Genomic DNA, 18,479 nt, shown 5'->3' on the forward strand with positions numbered 1-18,479 from the left:
CACCATAGCATCTCATCTTTGTCTTTGCAATACAGCCTAAACCCACCCTGGTGGGACTACATCAGAGGCAGCTAGACCTCCTGGAACTATGCACATCCTGCCCAGGAAACAGAGGGGTTTCCCTTCCCAGCTAGGGTGCTAACACCCTGCGGCTCAGCCTGTGGGGGTCCAGGCCTGTGGAAAGACCATGGGAAGCCATCGTCCCTTAGAGGGGTGCATGGCCCAGCGACCACAGCTGGCTCTGTCCACAGATATCTTGTTGAACAACAATTGAAACCAATGAAGCTACGTGTCTCTAGGGCATGCGCTGTGCCCTGGGCCTGGGGACTCTGCTGTCCCCACTCTCTCTGATCCTCGATAACAGGCGTTCTAGGATGAAGAGGAGGCTGGACGAGATTGAGTGACCAGCTGAGGGGCCAGTTGCACCAAGCAGGAGTGTCAGGACCTGGATCCGGTTCTCTGGGGCCAGACGCCACGTTGCTTCCAGACTCCTGGGTGGAGAGGGTCATGCGCTATGACCTCTCGTCCTGGGCCTCGGTTTCCCCTCCTGTCAAGGGGGAGGGGTGACCTGGTTGCTCTCTGGGCCCCTTGCCAGGGCCCATCTGCCCTCACACCTGGGCAGGCCCTGCCTGTGCGCCTCAGCCAGAGCCTGGTCTCTGCGCGGCTGGCGGTGTCCCTCTGCCTCCAGAACCCAGGCTGGCCTCCTGCCTGGGCCCCAGCGTCCCCCTGAGGGGAACAGGCATCCCAGACTCCCTCCAGGAACCTGCCCTGGGGCGGGGAGAAGGCTCCGCTCTTGCTTCCAAAAATCCTGGCACACTTGCCTGGAGTTGTGGGTGGCAGATGGAAGCTGACAAGTTGAATAAATTAGGACCCGATCACTTTTTAGCAGACGTCACATTAAACATCTTGAGGCCCCATTAGGAAGGTGCATCAGGCAGTGTGTCGGGCGGAAGTGGGCTCTCCAGTGTCCATGGACGGCTCTGGGATGCCAGGCCTGTTGCAGTGTCTCCTGAGGCTGCTAGGATGGTGTTGCGGCGGGCTTTCAGCTGCTGGCCCCCTGGCGGGGTCTGGCTGCCATCACTGCTGGGGGTGAAGCCCAGAAGGGTCCCCTTTCACTGACCTACCTGCTTTGACAGCTGGGGACTCCCAGGCAGGGCAGCACCCTGGGACGTGTCTGCCAGGGGCGAAGTTGGTCCAGGGGCCCTGTGGCTCCTGCCCCGTGGCTAGCTGGAGCTTTTCCTCGTGAGCTGGAGCTTATGGTCTCAGGATTCTGAGAATCCAGGTTTGTGCACTCATTTGAGAAACGGTTCCTGGGGACTCTGGGAGCCAGACACTGTTCTGCCCTGACAGCCGTCACTGCAGCAGAGAGAGGACTGTCCTTTCCATTTCGCACGGCCCTTCCCCTGTGCCCAGCCTGGGGTGTGCTGTGCTGTGCTGAGTTGCTCAGTCATGTCTGACTCTTAGAGACCCCATAGACTGCAGCCCACTAGACTCCTCTGTCCTTGCAGACTCTCCAGGCGAGAATACTGGAGTGGGTTGCCGTGCACTCCTCTCGGGGATCTTCCGAACCCAGGGATCGAACCCAGGTCTCCTGTACTGCAGGCGAATTCTTCACCATCTGAGCCACCAGGGAAGAAAGCGCTTTGAGGTTACGTAGGCACAGTCCTGGTGACAACTCTCGAGACAAGAATGCAGTCTCCACTTCACAGGAAAAGAAGCTGGGAAGTCAGGCAGCTGGCCTGTGAACCGAGGCAGGCTGGTTCGGGTGCCCCTGCTCCCAAACCCCACAGGATGCAGGCAGAAAGCAAACAGGAACCTGGCCCCCATAATCCAGAAAGCTCTAAGATACAAGGGCAGAGGGACTATGTGGCTCTGCTGGCCTGGCGGGCTGCTGCAGGGGCTCTCGAGGGAGGGAGCCTTTGAGCAGAGACCCTGATAAAGTGAAAGCATGAGCCCCTCTGATAGGGGGCAGAGAGCTCTGGACAGAAGGGGCCCCAAGCAGAAAGGCCCCGCCAGGCGGGTGTGCTGGAGAGGGGGACAAGGGGGGTGTCAGCCCCGAGCCCCAAGGAGGGGACAAGGGAGTGAGCGCAGGGAGGGCTGGCCCTGGAGGGACAGGCGGACACAGCCAGGAGCCTGTTCACCTTGGCACAGCTGCTGGGGTGGCTCCCGGTCTTAGACCAGGTGACACATCCCACTGGGGCCCCGCATGTCCTCTCACACAGGGCCTGACTTCTCGGGGATATGTGCTGGGATCTGTCCTCCACAGACTTCCAGCCTCATGCCCCCCCCATTAGGATCCCATCACCCTGACTTGTAGTTCCACCAGCACCCCTTTTCACCAGTGAGTTAGCGGGTGCCGGGCTGTGACCACGTCTCAAGAGCCTGCTGTGTGTCCAGCATCTCCCTGGACACTTGTCACTGTTTCCTTGAATGCTCCCGCATCCCGTAAAGCAGTTCTTATTAAGGTCGCCCCAAGGGAGACCAGAAGAGCTGTAGGGCTGGACAGGCTGAGTTTGAGGGGCTTGTGAGATCCCCAGGAGCGGGGCCGTCTGGGTCTGGAAGCTGGTGGGGTGGACCAGGCAGGAAGTGAGAGCCCCAGAGATGGACTGGTCACTCCCCAAGAAGGGGGGCCACGCCTTCGGCCTTCTCAGGACGCCTGGGTCAGCCCCGTTCTGATGACGGGCAAACCAAAGACTGTGGTCTTGGGGTGGGGGTCTGGCCTGGACCCCAGTGCCTGGGCCTCAGCTGCCGCCATGAGCAAGGCACTGGGTTCTTCCTTTTGATCAAGTGGCTCTGGAGACGGTTCAGGGTGCTGTGAGAATCCTGACGAACTGGCTGTTTGAATTCAAGCCCCAGGATGGAGAAAAAAGGAGTCAGAGTTTGCAGCGGGGCATGGAAGCGGTGGGGTGTCGAGGCGGCAGGCAGCTCCTGTCTCCTCCTCTCGTGGGCCCCCAAGAAGGCCACTCCAGCCAGGGGGCTAGGAGGGACTAGGGGCTGAGAGCCGGAGGCCTGCAGGAAGGGCCCCTCGAGTGGACACAGAGCAAATGGGGAGGGGGGCTGTTGGGAGGGCCTGTACCAAAGTTTCTCCCAGTTTTGTGGAAGTTTCCCCCATAGGAGGTGCTGAGGTCACTAACTCCTGAACCTTGTCACACCCTGAGCTCCGATCTTAGCCCCATGCTGAGCGCTGCCCCCTGTCACAGGCTGAGTCTTGATCCCTTCTCTCCACCTCCGCCCCCACTGAAGAGATCACAATCTGGCCCCAGGGATGAGGTGGACGTTCCAGACATAGCTAATTATAACACAAGACTCGATTAATCTGTGCTCAGCAAGTCCGGGAAGCCATCCACGCAGGACAATCCACAAAGGTTTCCTGGAGCAGGAGGATCAGTGATGTTGAGGCTGGGCCTTGATGGTCACAAAGAACAGCCAGCTTGGTGATGAGAAGCATTTGTGAATATGGAGGTTGCACAGACAGGGGTTTCTGGTCCCCAGATGTCAGGGTGAGGGAGGGAGTGTGAGTGCAAGTGTGAAGCTGCTTCAGCCGTGTCCTTTGTGTGACTCTTTGTGACCCCGTGGACTGTAGCCCGCCAGGCTCCTCTGTCCATGGGATTCTCCAGGCAGGGATACTGGAGTGGGTTGCCATACCCTCCTCCAGGAGCTCTTGTCGACCCAGGGATCGAGCCTGCATCTCTTGTGTCTCCTGCATGGCAGGTGGGTCCTTTACCACTAGCACCACTGAGGGAGGGGGAGCCAGACGAACTCTGTCAGTCCCCTGGGCAGCGCCACCCTGCGCCCACCAGCCTGCCTCGAGCCTCAGGGCCGCAGCCCCACCCCGTCCATCTCCAGTCCCGCAGCCCCAGGAGGAGAGGCCTCCAGCCCTACCCTGTGGCCGGTCCCCCTGTCTGTGAGCTGGCGTGGTGGGGGCTGAAGGGGCACACGGCTGGCATAGGATCCTGGCCCCTTTCCCGGCTCTGGGAGCTTTGGGAGAACTCCTCCCCCTCCCTGGCCCCACTTGGTAATTGGGTGGTTGGACTCAGCAATGTCCAGCCTAATGTTTAGTTAATCCCACCTTCTCCACGTGGGTGGGTGTGAGATACAGGTCTCGTGTTCTGTGTCTGGACACACGGTTCTGCCCTGGACCTGAATCTCCAGGTGTAGTCCTGGTGCCTGGGACTTACCTGCGGACCCGGCCCCTCTCCAAGGTGCCCGGCCGCGATTCAGGCAGCCAGGAACGCTGGGCCCAGAGGTGCAGGAGTTGGGGCTCGGGGTTGGGGATGGGAGAAGGCAGGGAGGGGGGTGGGGGGGGCCTGGCTGCCCCCTGGGGCCAGGGAGGGAGCATGGCTGCCTGTCTGTTGCCGCTCCGCGTAGCACTAATTACAGGGACATCCCAGAGTGGGGTTCATTGCTGAGCCCATCAATATAGGATCTGTCACGGAAGAAAAATGTTGCGTTTTGTTTCAAAGACCTTTCCTTGATCTCAGCTTGCAAGGAAGAAATAAAAAATAAAAAAGAGAATCACACAACAGAACAAGCAAAACCAAAGGTGGCCAGAGAATTAGTTTACGAAGACCCTGGGACGTGCCGCCTCCTGGGGTGACTGGGCCCCCAGTTGCCTTGCCAGGTGTTTTGGCCGCTGAGAGGCGGCCCTGGCTGGACCCCAGGCTGTCCCAGAACACAGTCTGCCCCTCCTCCCCACTTTCCTGCTTGGGGCCCCGGGGGTGAGCCCTCGGGGTGCTCAGAAGTCACTTGTTGGATGGAACTGCAGGCAGCTCATTGCAGGTCAGCCGTTTCTCTGAGATCTCAGAACCCCAGCCCTGTGGCTCCCTCCAGGTCACCTCACTGCAAATGGAGGGGTTCAGATGGGGGGTCCCCGGGAGCAGCACCTCCTCTGGGCCTGTTCCGCAGTTCTGTGACTCAGCTCCGTGGTTAGACCTAAGTGTGCAGTGATTCTGTTCCGGGCGTCTAGGGCTCCGTTTTGGTTCCTGTGATCCCATTACTTTATTCTATGATCCAGGCGCATATTCCATCACTGTCGTCCGTGAGTCGAGGGCTCTGTGGGTCCTGCGTAGAGGCGGGCTTCAGGGGGAGGACGGGAATGACGGGGGTCAGACCGAGCAGCCCCCTCGCTCGACCCCCGCGGGCTCCGCTTTCCCTCAGGACGGCTCCCGGGGCAGCTGGTGGTCCTGCCACTGTTCCACCCAGTGGGCAGATGAGACCTCTCTGGTGGCGGGAGTGGGGATCTGCACCCTGAGGTGGGGCACGTCTGTGGGGTCCATGCTCCCTCCTCTGTCACCTCCCAGAGTCACCACCCTGCCCTCTGGGCTCCGGTCTCAAAGGCTCCTCCCACTTGGAAGGGATTAAAAACTTCAGGTCATTTTTCTGACCAGGTGAGGGAGTGCTGGGCGACTTGCCCTCCTTGGCTCTCACAGAGGTGTCAGGACACTGGTGGAATCTGGGATGCAGGGCGGGCTGGTCCAGGGAGCCGAAGTGAGGAGGGTGCAGACCCCCCCTGCAGGAGCTCCCCTGGGGGCTTGGGAAGGCTGGGTCTGGCTTCCAGGTTCAGCAGGTGTCTTACTTCCCATCCCCAGGGGAATGGTCCCCACCTCCGCAGACAGCAAGGGCTCCCCTTCCTTCCATCTGCCGAGGCAGCCTCCTGGCCAGTCCAGGGGGGCTACAGGCTCTGTGTCCTGCGGGGTCTGCAGGAACCTTCTGTCAGTGGCCTCAGAACCCTTTTCTTGGGGGTCTTGGGCCCGGCTTTTTACTCCTTTGCACGACCTCCGTCCCGGCTCCCTGTGGGCTTTGGGGAAGGATCCCTCCAGGGCTGCAGTGTAGCCTCCCCTTGCACCTCCACCCCGCCACAGAGCCCACGAGCGGTGGAGAGCCCTGCTGCCCACAGGCGGCCCTCCTCTCGCCCCACCAGGTCCCCTCCTTGTCTGGGAGGCCAGGCTGCCCTAGTGTGGAGACTGTCCCCATCGCTTCCCCCAGCCAACAGGTGGGCAGGTGCACAGAAGTCCGGTCTCCTGGCCAGGAGGGACCCACACGGGAGCCACGCGTGTCTCCGAGCTCTGAGGGCTCAAGATGCTCAAGTGTCTGCTTCTGGCGCTTCCTTCTGTCCTACCCCGAGCCCCTCCTCTGAGCGCTCTCCCGCAGGGATCCCCACGCCAGGCCAGGGAATGGGACCAGGCGAGGCCGAGGAAGTGGCTGGGAGGGAGGGGCGTTCCTGGCACGACAGCACAGCCTCCTGGAGGTGTTGCAAGGGTGGGGGGGCCTCGGCGGTGGGGGGGGAGTGTGTGAACGGCCAGCAGGCTGTGGCCGCGGGAGGGGGCGGGAGCTGGGCGGGAGCAGGGCTAGCCCCTGCAGACAGGCCGCTGTTGCTAAGAGCCGCTGACGCAGGGAAGAGAGAGGATGACAGGGTGGGCTTTGTTAATCACCAGTCTCAGGTGAGTAGTGAGGGTCAGAGGCCTCCTTGGAAGCACTCGAAGAGAAAGCCATTTCCTGCAGTCGGGGAGTTTGGAGGCTTACTAGGAGGTGGAGGAATGCCAAATTCTCAGGCAATGGGGTTGGGGGTGGCCCTGCCATGGGGGTTTCCGTGCCCTGCTTTGGGGAACCTGAGCCCCAGGCCTGCCCCTGCCAGCAGGTTACTCCGAGGCGCTGAGGGCTGCTCCTCAGATCTGCCCACCAGTCCCATGGCAGGGTCACGCCTCGGAGGAGCCAGCCTGGGTGTGCGGGCCCTGCTGGGGGTGGGAACGATGACACACCAGGAGCCGCAGTACCGGCCAGGCAGCTGCAGGGCCGGGGAAATGGAGAGGCGGGCGTGAACTGGATGAGGGGCTCCCACGACGTCGGATTCACCCCCCCCGACCAGACCAGACTCCTGTATTCCTGCATGGCTCTTGGAAGCTTCTGGTTAAATGAGCTGCAGGTGCCAGAGCCGCCACGGTGAACCAGGAGGGAGGGGTCGTGAGGTCTGGGGAGGTGGGCAGGCTGGGCGGGGCCGTGCCAGAGGACCAGAAGCCTGCGGGCCCCTCCTCATGCTGACCAGGACTGCCCGTCTCGGAGGAGACCCAAAGCCCTGTAAGAGCGGTGGGTCCCCTGCGCTGGACAGCGTCACGCACCGCTGACGTCTCTGGTGGGATGCCCGCCCTTCTCAGAGGGCCTGCACACACTCGCTCGCTCTCACACATGCGCGTGCAGACACGCTTCTGCTGGCCAGACTCAGTTGGGAAGCCCCTCGCTAAGGGCGGCACAGGAGTTGGAGGGCGTTAGTGCGGGTCGGACGATGCTGATGCCCCGGGGTTTCTGAGGCCCCGTCCTGACCCCTGTTGAGAAGGAGCACGTGGTGTCACCCTCACCTACGACCGTTCTACCATGGGTGCCCACACCTGCCTGCCCATTGGTCGCTTCTTTGCTTTCTGAGTTTGGACGGCAAGGAGTACACTTGGCGGTCAGCGGAGCATGAGGTTGGTCCCTGCAGAGCCAGCTGCCCACCCCCTGAGACCCCCTCTGGATGGCCCCTCTGAGCCCACTCTGCCTTGTGCCCTGCCTGGGGCTGTGGGTGGACCCAGCTCTCTCTGTCGCCGCGTGTTTTGGGGTCTGCCTCTCAGGGACCATGGATGTGAAACAACAGCTGTTTTCCGCGGATAGTGGGGCTGCTGGGGGCTGGCTGGGCTGGTGTGGTCAGGGTGTAGACTGGCTCCATCTCCGGGACCACCCTCTTGCCCAAGTCCCCACTGTCGACCTGGCAGGCCCTTCCCTCATCCACCTCCTATCCAGGGGCTGCCTTTCCCAGGGACCCAGCTGGAGTTGCCCGGCTGGTGCCCACAGCCTCATCTCTGAGACCTGCGGGGTCAGGAGTGGATCACTGGGGCTCAGTCCTTCTGTCCACGTGCAGCCCAGCTCCTCCAAGGGGCACCCCAGTTCCCTTTCCTCTGGGGTGCCCCAGCCCCTCCCCACTCTGGGGGCACCCTGGCTCCCTCTCCTTTGAGGGTAGCCCAGCTCCCTCCCAGCCTGATGAAGATGTGGGTGCTCCTATCCACTCCTCCCAGGGGTTCACTCCACTTTCCCATCACCCCATCTCGGCAAGACTAGAATCTTCACAGGACCACATGGAGGTGGCCCTTCGCCCCTGGCTGGCCACTGGCTCAGAGATGATTTGGCCTTTTGGGGGTGGGGTGAGTCTGGCCCCCACCTGTTTCTCCTCCTCCTTCCCCACTTTCCGCTCGGAGCCTGAGCTCTGCATCCCGGACGCGTGTGTGTGTGCTGCTTGGCTCGGCCAAGTGTGTGTCTGGGGACAGTGCCCACCCCGGTGTGTGTCTGAGTCCCAGGCGTCTGCTGTCCCCATCCCCACGCATCCACCTGCCAGCCCTGTCTTCCCTCCGCCCCGGAGGCTCTGGGGTTGGCCGTGCCGCCTCCCTGTGGAGATGGCGTGTGATTCCTTTCACACCAGCCCCAGTGGCAAGACCTACAGGCTCACACCTTCCGGGGACCCACCGCTCTGATGTCTTCTCACCATTTCATAAACCTGATTCTCTCCCTCCTCCCAGGCAACCTCGCCGCCTCCATGGCGACCTCCTCGCTCAGAACCCTGGGGATCTAGCACATCATTAATCATCAGGACTGGGGCGGTGCCACCATGTTGCCCACTGGGAGCAGGCAGCTCCTAAAGTGACCACACCAGATGGCCACACCTGTGGACACATAGGGGAAGGGCTGTGAAGGTCAAGCCTGTACCCATGGCCACGTGGGCATTGCTACTCCCTGGTGCCAGGCCTGGTCCTCCAGGAGACCCCAGCTCATCCCCAGACAGCTCATGCAGGGAGGGCAGGCCAGGGTGTGGGAGCATGTGGGGGGCAGCACCCCATCCCAGGCACCCAGCAAGGATTCAGCACTGTAGGCATTTGGTCTGTCAACGGGGAGAGGGCACTGTGGGCTGAGGGACCAGTGTGAACAAAGGCAAGGATGGGGGCTGCTGGACACAGCGCATGTCCATCCTCGGATGCGAAGCTGTAGCCACTGCAGGATGGCCCCGGGGGCATCGGTGAGTGGCAACAGGAAGGCTTGCCCCTCTGGGTGGACCTCAGTGAGGGAGGAGCTGCTGGGCAGGGCAGACACGACCGCGGTGTCAGCGGGGTCCACTGGCAGCTGCGGGGGCAGAGTGGGGGACGGGGGCGGAGGAAGGAGCCTGCAAGAGACCAGCTTGCGGTCAGGGCTCAGCCTGGCCTGACATGGACGGACCGCCTCTGTCTCTCTTTGTCCCCAGAAGTGCCTGGGGGCCAGCTGGGAACCGGCATGTGTGTGTGTGTGTTGAGGGGTGATGGTGGTGGTATGTGGGGGGGGCTTCCACGTGGGCCCTGGAGGACCTGGAAGGGGAGCCTCGGAGGCCGGAGCTGGTGGCTTGGCTGGCCTCCTGTTCTCACCCACAGAGGAGCTGGTGGCCATAGCCGCCGGAATTTTCCAAGCCCTCCTTCCTGATTGGTTCTTTCTAGCACTAATGTTCCAGGTCTGGACTCACCACAACTGCGTGTTCACCCAGTGTGGGAAGTTCTGCTCCTACCCCGTTTTGCAGATGGGAGCCTGCATGAGGCTGCGAGTCCTGCGCTTGGCTCCCTGCCCTGGAGAGGGTCTTTGGGGGCCCACATGCGGCCAGCACACGGAGGAGCTTGAGTTCCATCTATAGGCCTGTGTCGGTGCATCGTGGGACCCCCAGGGTCCACACTAGAGGGGCCGTGGACCTGCCCGTAGCACACACGCTTTCTGGAACTCAGAGGGGCAGACCCGGGGGTCCGCACACCCTCCGTGGGACCCGGGTTCCAGTCTCAGCCCTGCACCTGCTCTCTTTGAGCCCTTCATGTCCCCAAGCCTCGGTTGCCTCATCTGTGCAGTGGGAGTGCTGGAATCTGCCTGCCTGCCTGTGGGGAAGAGACTCAAGGCCATGAAGCACCCGCACAGAGCCCCCCCACCGGGAGAAGGCATGGGGCCCAGGGAGTCTCCGGGGGGTGCCGACAGCACGGGTGTGGCGGGTCAGCACCCCGCGCTCAGTGCCGTGGAGGAAGATTCCCTATACCTCCACTTGTTTGCGGTGACATTTAATCCATGCAGGGGCTGGCGGGTGCTTTGTTTTTGGAGCTGGCTTTTTATTTGGGGAGGGTATTGTTGGCTTTGGCCCCAGGGAGTTGATTTAAGAAGCAAATATTACCGTTTCTTATCAGAGGCATTGCGGAGCCTCTGCCAAGGCCCCTCCCTCCTGTCGAGAATTCTAGACCTTGCCCGCTTGGCAGTCCTGCCTCACGCTCTCTCAGGGAAGGAGGAAGCCCCGGCTTGGGAGACGCTGCGATGCTCCGCCTGGACATGCTGGGTCCACCCCTCCTTTGGGCCTCGGTCTCCCCATCTGTGGGGTGTGAGGGCGGACGGGGAGGTCCCTCCTGGACTTCTGTCTTCACAGCTGCTCTGGTGGAGCTGACCCTCCTCCCACCCGTGAGGGGGGAAGGATGAGGCAGCGACATTTTCCTCCGGCTGATCTGGGGGTGGTGTGATTTGCATATGATTTGCATGAATATGCATGCTGATTTCATAAAGTCCTTAGCTGCAAATTCCAACAAACAGATCCAGGCAAAATGCCTAGAATTGTCTTGGGCCCTGAAGGCAGCTTCACTGAGGACTGTCCTTCCAGGGTGTCCTGCATGCTGGGTCCCGGGCGTTTTGTCACCTGGGCCCCTAGTCCAAGTGTCGGGAGGGGTCAGGATGGAGTCTTAGGGTCCCCTGGCTTGGCTCAGGCCACCGGGCTCCAGACCGACCTCAGGAGTGCCAGAGGGTTCCCAGCAGTCAGGGTGGGGGTGGATTCTTGGGCAGATTCTTGGGTCCTGAGGTTGGAACTCCCCAGGTACTCTTGTCCCTGCAGAATTCCAGAGGGGAGAGAGATAGGCCATTTAATTCAAGCCACAGCTGCCCCCCTACCCTGTTCTCCCCTCTCCCCATGTCCGGGAGGGCAGCTCTTCCTCTGAGCCTGGAGTCTGGGAGCTCTCCTGACCCACCCCTTTGTCTTGTCCCTTTTACCCTTAAATGGCTCTCACATTTCACATCATGAGGCTGATCACACTCCCTCCCCCAAACCCCACGAAACAAAACGATAAAAACCAGATACTCCAGCAGTTTCTTCCCTGCTCTTGGACTAGAGACAGAACGCTCTCATGTTGGTCTGCTCAAGGCTCCTCCCTGCTTCTGCCGCCTCCTCGGGCAAGCCCGTCTCCTCCTGGCCCCTGGCCCGTCCCCCACTTGTGGGGGGTCTGTCTGTGCCGCTCTGCTGCTCCAGGCTGTCCCCCTGCCGCTTCCCAGCAGAGCCGCAGGGGAGCCTGCTCCCTCCTCCAGGTTCTCACCTCATGGCTGTACTCTGACGCTGGACTCCGTGCGAGCCCCGATGCGGACCAGCCTGCCCCTCGCTCCTGAGTGTCGGCACGTAGCGGGTGGTCCCTGGACAAGTAAATGGACGTATGAGCGATTAGACACATGGTTCCCACCTTTGTGTCGGACGACCCTGCAGACACAGACTCCCCGACATAGGGCTGCGTCACCCCTGCTGGCATGCCTCACTAGGCAGAGCCAAGCTTATCACACAGGAGGGCCAGTCCTCATGTGAAGGGAGCCAGTCCGGACACCATTGGACCCAGTGATGCTGTTACTGCACCGCAACCTGGACCACACCACCAGGTAGAACCGGGGTGGACTGGCCAGGTTGGAGCTGTGGGGCTCCTGGCTGCTTTTGGCCCATGGGAAGCCCTGGTGGGAGATGGAGAGTGGGCTTCCTGGAGGAGGTGATGGCTGAGCCACTTGAAATCAGACAAGGCCTGCTGCCACCTGGGGAGATGGGGATTCCAGGTAAAGGAAGGAAGGTCGCAGAGGGGAAGGGGCTCTGTTTGCAAATTCAAGTGCGAGCGGCTGTCACCGTCCCTGAAACCATGATGAATGTGCCTGAGCCCGCAGGCCAGCCCACGCAGTCCCCAGCGAGGGTGATTTATGACGGCTGAGATTTTTCTTAAGCAAGTGGTTTTCGGAGAAAAAGAAAGGTCACAGCCAGTTAGGCCCTACATATCTTATCTTGTTCTCCGCCCGCCGGCTGTTCCCTGGGAAGCTGGCAGAGCCCACGAGAGTGTCTCGTGCCAGCTGCGGGAACGGGCGGTAATGCCCCATAAATGCAGGCAGGACAGCCCAACGACGCGCCCAGCTGAGCGGGACACTGGTCTTTTTCTTGGGGTTGGTGACAGAAGGGACCTGGCTCCTGGCAAAGCCCTACGGCTCAGATGAGAAAACCCAGGCTGACCTGGGGAGCCTGGCTGGAGGTGGGGAAGAGACAGGTGGGCAGCTGGGCCTGGCAGATGCTGGAGGTGGGGACTTGATCATGGTCAGAGCTGCAGCCAGGTAAGCCCTACACCACTGACAGGAGTGCTCCAAGTTCTGGCTCTACTCCTTTCAGGCTGTGTGGCTGTGGGCAGCTTGTTCACCCTCTCTGGTCTTGGAGTCCCTGACCATCAGAATACGTATAACATAAAATGGGCGTGCGTGCTGCCTGCAAGTCACTCAGTCATGTCTGACTCTTTGAGACAGCATAGACTATGGCCTGCCAGGATCCTCTGTCCATGGGATTCTCCAGGCAAGAATACTGGAGTGGGTTGCCATGCCCTCTTCCAGGGGATCTTGCCATCTCAGGGATTGAACCCGCGTCTCTTATGTCTCCTGCATTGCAGACAGCTTGGACTTCCCACATAACTCAGTCGGTAAAGCATCTGCCTGCAATGTGGGAGACCTGCGTTCAATCCCTGGGTTGGGAAGTTCCCCTGGAGCCGGAAATGGCAACCCACTCCAGCATTCTTGCCTGGAGAATCCCTTGGACAGAGGAGCCTGGCGGGCTACAGTCCATGGGATCGCATGTCAGCACGACTTAGCACTGTCTTTTTTTCTTTACCACTTTATCACTTGGAAAGTACAGTTCAGTAGCGTTAAATGTTCCTCATTCCAAACCGTGCTGTCTGTCTGGTTGTAGTCTCTCTCTCTCTTACCTGTTCTCGGCTGGATCCAGTGCCCAGCACGTGCAGGACCCGTGGCGGGTGGTGGACGCCTGTCTGTTATTAGATGAAAAGGGATGACTCTGAGGTGCGAGGGTGAAACGAAATGCTCCGGGAGTGTGGTGTGCAGTCAGGGAGGCTTCCTGGAGGAGGTGGTTCCCATTGGTATGTCATCTCCCTACAATGTGGGCCATGTCCCCAGGATTGGGCCCCAGGATGTCATGTGTAAGAAGAGGAGTCTGCTTAACGGATAGGTCACGAGCCAGGGTTAACCAGGCCATGGCAGCTGTGAGAGATGTCGGCGGTGTGAGGAGGGAGGAGGCAGGCCCGCCCCACCTGGAACCTCATCACAGCACTGACAACCTCGCTGCACGGGCCGGGGCCCTGGCGCTGGAGAAGAACGAGATGCCCGATAGGACAGGGTGGAGGTGAGGTTGCACTGTGGTTTGCCTGATTCTAAAGCAGGGAAGGCTAGTCAGCAGCTGGGGGCCTTTGAAATTCGCCAGGAGAATAATGGGGCTTCAGAATTCAGGAGTCAGGAGGCTGGAGGGAGAGAACTGGCCCTGGGCCAGGCAGAGAGGGAGCTGACCGAGGCCGGTCCCTGGAACAGGCTAGGGGAGAGCTGCTGGCCCCCGTGCTGCCTGGAAACCCTGCCCTGGGCTTCAGCACCCCCTCTGCTCCTGGCCCACTCTCCTGACGACTGTCGCTTTTGCCCCGTGCCCTCTCTGCTCTGGTCTGCCTGCCCGGGGCTGCCTCATCCCCTCAAAGTGACCCCCTAGAGAGACAGGTCCACTTAGAGCCTTGGTCTTAGTCCCTGACTGAGACTTTTGTTTCTGGAATAAGAGCATTTGCAAATGTACCTGGGGTAAGGATCTCGGGCCAGGATTGACCTGGGTTGGTGTGGGCCCTGATGATGATAGGTAGCTCTGCTTGAGACAGAAATGTGGGGACACACGGACACATAGAGAAACCCAGGGGACCTGGAGGCAGAGACTGGAGGGATGGGGCCACAGTCCAGGGGCAGCTGGAACCCCCAGAGGCTGGGGAGGCAGGAAGGACCCTCCCTGAGAGCCTTGCCACACGGCCCTGCTTTGGATATCTGGCTTCCAGAACATGAGTGGTTACATCTCTGCTTTCTACATTTTTCACTGTGGTGAAATACACACAGTTTAGAACTTGCCGTTGCTAAGTGTGCTGTTTAGTCTCATAGAAGCTTTTACTTTGTTTTGCGTCCCTTACCAGCATCCATCCCCAGAACCCTTTGCCCCTTGCAAGACTGAAGCTCTGTCCCCATTAAACGATGAACTTCCAGTTCCCCCTCCCCAGCTCCGGCACCCACCATCTGCTTTCTGCCTCCATGTATTCATCTGCTCCAGGTCCCTCATGTAAGTGCATTATACAGTACTTCTTGTGACTGGCTAATCTCACTGAGCACAAGGTCTTTGAGATTCATTCATGTTGTGAATCAGAACTTCCCTCCTTTTTAAGGCTGAATAATATTCCACTGTGGGTTTCCCCAGTGGCTCAGCAGTAAAGAACCTGCCTACAATGCAGAAGACATAGGAGACACGGGTTCGGTCCCTGGGTTGGGAAGATCCTTTGGAGGAGGGCATGGCAACCCACTCCAGTATTCTTGCCTGGAGAATCCCATGGACAGAGGAGCCTGATGGACTATGGTCCATAGGGTCACAAAGAGTCAGACACAACTGAAGCGACCGAGCATGCGTGCAGGCAATATTCCATTGTATGACGACTTCCCTGGGGGCCCCGTGATTAAGAACCTGCCTCACAATGCAGGTTGATCCCTGGTCTGGGAACTAAGATCCCACACGCTGCAGAGCAACCAAGCCCACGTGCCAAACTACAGAGCCTGTGTGCTGCAACTACTGAGCCACCGTGCCACAGTTAGAAAGGCTGTATGCTGCAGTGAAGACCCTGCATGATGCAATCAAGACCCAGCCGGCTGGGCTGAAGTCACAGGTTGGATGGCTTTGGAGTTGGCTAGTGTTTAGTTAGGGTGAAGGCGTATTTAGGTTTATGAGGGTGGGCAGAGGAGGGAATTAGGCATGGGTGGGCCAAGGTAGAGCCCTCTGCCATAGAGGGCCAACCAGGGTACAAATGAGATTGGCCAGAGCCTTGTGGATTCTGGCTGGCTGTCTGAGTTGGGCCGTCCCTGGTGGGATAATCAGTCACCATAAGAAGCCCTGTTCTCTGCAGGGCTGACATTGGTTTGCAAGTTTCCTTGGACACTGATCTTGCTTCTGCCCCAGGGCCTTTGCACCTGCTGTTTCCAGCTTGAGCACCCTTCCTCAGATCCTCCCTGGACTCCTTCCTCCTCTGAGTTATGTCACAGAGTCTCTGAGGATCTCTGTGGCCAGATGGCATCTGTCTCCTTGCGACCACGTTAATTCTCATCCCTGACCTCACTAGCTCCACCTGAGATGTCTTGTGTGTGTTCATCTGTCTTCCCTACCTGAACATGACCTCCTGGGGGGCAAGGGCTCTGCTATGTTTGACGCTCTATCTCCAGGGCTAGCTTAGTGCCAGGCACTCAGTGGGTACTCAATAGTCATTGTTGAATTAATGAACTAAATCCTGCATCATTCCACAAACATTTATGGAAATTTTCCTATGTGCCCGGCACAAGTCTGAGCCCTGGGATGAAATGCAAAGATGAACAATAGCCATGTGGTCCCTGCCCTTGTAGAGCGCTCACGTGTTTCCTGCCTGTTCCACGTCCCACCCCGCCACCCCGCGCTTCAGCTTCCTTCCCACCTGCCCTCAGGGTGATGGAGGTCTGCCAGCAAAGGTGCACATGATGGTTTCTGGATGCTTCTGAATTTCAGCTTTCACTACTTCCTGCCAGCAGAAATGGGGTCGGGGTGGGGGCGATATCTTTGGCATCAGGACAAGGATTGGGCATGTGGTAACCTCAGCTGAGGCTCTGGAGCTTCTGGAGGGGCCCCTGGCTTGTCTCTACAGGGGCAGCAGACCTCATGGACCCTCACGTTCAGGCTCGGGTGAGTTCCAGATTGAAGAAGCTCTGAGGCCCCACCTGGGTTTGGGTGATAGACTCCCAGGGGAGGCTGGGGCAGAGAGGCGGGGAGGCCTGCTGAGCTCTGGTCTGGCAGCCACCAGGTCTCCAGCCCCCTGCCCAGCACAGCCCACGACGGCATCCCAGAGCATAGGAAGGGCTTGTGCTGGTCTGGCCCAACCTCCATTTCTGCCAAGGAGACTGTGGCTTGGGGTGGGGCAAGCTAATGCCAGCACATCTGCCCAGACTCCCCTGGGTCTCAGCCTGCAGGGGCTCTGCTCCCTCCCGGGGCTGCCTGTGGAATCTGCGGGGCGGCTGGGTTACTTCCCCCTCTTGGTGGTCCCTTCACCCAAGATGGTCCAGGTATCCCGTCTGCCCTGCTGTCTCCCTTCCTCTCCTCGGTCTGTCTCTCCTGCAACTCAGGATAGGCCCTGGGGTTCAGGGAAACCTTCTGAGGACCCTAGGCCCACGGGGAAGATAAAGACAAAACCCCACAGCTGGGCTAGGGATGGGGAGGGATCCATCCAGTGGTGGGGTGGGAAGGAGGATGCGTATCCTGATGGGCGGGGGTCACCTGGGAGCTGGCAGGGTCAGGGTGGTCCCCCACTCCCCCACCCTGCCGCCTTGCCATCTGCCCACCTCCCGTGGTCCCCATGCCCTGCCGCAGAGGCACCGAGCTCTGTGACGTCTCTTCTCCCTGCAGTTTGGGTGTCACCCAGCTGGCGGAGCTGGGGGTTTGGTTGTTCATTTCCTCAAGCTGTATGTAACTTCCTAGTGGACTTTTAAGCCACTGTGCTCCCAGATTCCAGGGCTTGGATCTGTGAGCAGTGAGTGACTGGGAGCCCCGAGGCTGGAACTCCGGTTATGCAACCTTGAATGACTATGGTTTGTATACCTTGTCATGGAGGTTGGGATAAGATGGTGGGCACTCTCTGGACGTAAAAAACCTAAGTAGACTGACTGCAGACCCCACAATTAAGCTAAAACCTGCAGCTCTTGATGTGTTAAAAAAGATAGCACTTAGTAAGAGGCAGGAAGATGTTTTGCTCTGTAGGCTCCTTTTTCTATTTTTTGGGTACATTTTATTGATTTCTGCCCTGAAATAGTGCTTTCAACATTTTAAAATAGAATCCTTGTCGAAGGGATCCCAGGCTGGGGATTTAAGTGGAAATTGACATGGCTCTTCATAAAATCACCGTCAAAACAAGACACTCTGAGGCCCAGGCCTCTCTGCACCCTCCACTTCCTTTGTAACCCCCGTCTTCGCTTTTGCTCTAAAAAAGTCACCGGGATGATTGCTCATCCTAGTTTCATCACTCTGCTGTGGATGACTCCCTCTGTTCTCTGTTGCTGAACGCGGTGGGAGACAGAGCGACGCCCTGGGTCAAGCACCTGGAGTTGCCTGTGGAATCACGATCTCGCTGCCTCCTTCACCTGGAGGCCCTTCTGCCCAGGTGTCCAGGTGCCAGGCAGCCACCGTGGCCTCCCTTCGTCCTCTCTCCGTCCCACCTGCCACTGGGCAGCGCCTGCTTCCAGGCAGAGGTGGGCCTGGGGAAGCAGGGCAGCCTTCAGCAAATCCCCCAGCCTTGGGGAAGACAACCTAGAAAGGGGCGGTTCCAGTGCAGAACTCAGGTCCCCAGGGCAGCTTTCTGTCCCAGGGCCCTCACCGGCCTCTGTTGCTGCTGGAAGGCATCCTGAGAGGAAGGCAGAGGCTCGTCTCAGTCACACCCCTCATTGCCATGGAGGTGGTCGGGGCTTGGGTGGAGGCCGGAGGGCTGGGGCGCCTGACGGAGCACGACTCCCTCCCGAGCCCTGCCGCTTGCAAGGTTCTGTGCAAAGCAACCTCAGGTCTGGGGACCCTCCCCATTTGTCTAGGGGCTCAGGAACCACCCGCTTCCTGGGACCCTCCCAGGTCATACTTCTGCTGCTGGAGGCAGCTTCTGGCCCATCTCTGGGGGGTGAGCAGGGCCCGGGTGGAAGCTGAGCCCTCCTTGGGGGCCCCTCTCGGGCTCCTTCAGGGCACACGTGGCCCCCACGGGGGAGCCAGCCCTGGGCCCCTCCTCACTGCCCCTCATCAGCGGCCTTGTTTCTCCAGCTCTCAGCACATTGAACAGGGTAATTAGCCTGTCAGCTGGGACCACAGTTTCTGAGCAGATGCCAGCAAGAAGTTAGTTGTTCCGGAGCTGGAGTTGCAAACATGCAGATTCTTTCCAAAAAACATACGCCGTCCCAGCTTCCTCCTCTTCCCTGACTCCTTTCGTCCAGCTGTTGGTGAGGGGGCGGCGATGGCAGGGCCGACCTAAGATCACTTCCCGCCCTGCGGCCAAGGGGCTGGGGTCAAGGCAGGCTCAGCAAAGGGGCAGGACCGCAGGGGCCCGTGGGAGGGCAGG

Source organism: Moschus berezovskii, chromosome 16 (assembly GCF_049115385.1).
Source record: "Moschus berezovskii isolate FMDL1 chromosome 16, NW_MosBer_1.0, whole genome shotgun sequence".
NCBI lineage: Eukaryota > Metazoa > Chordata > Mammalia > Artiodactyla > Moschidae > Moschus > Moschus berezovskii.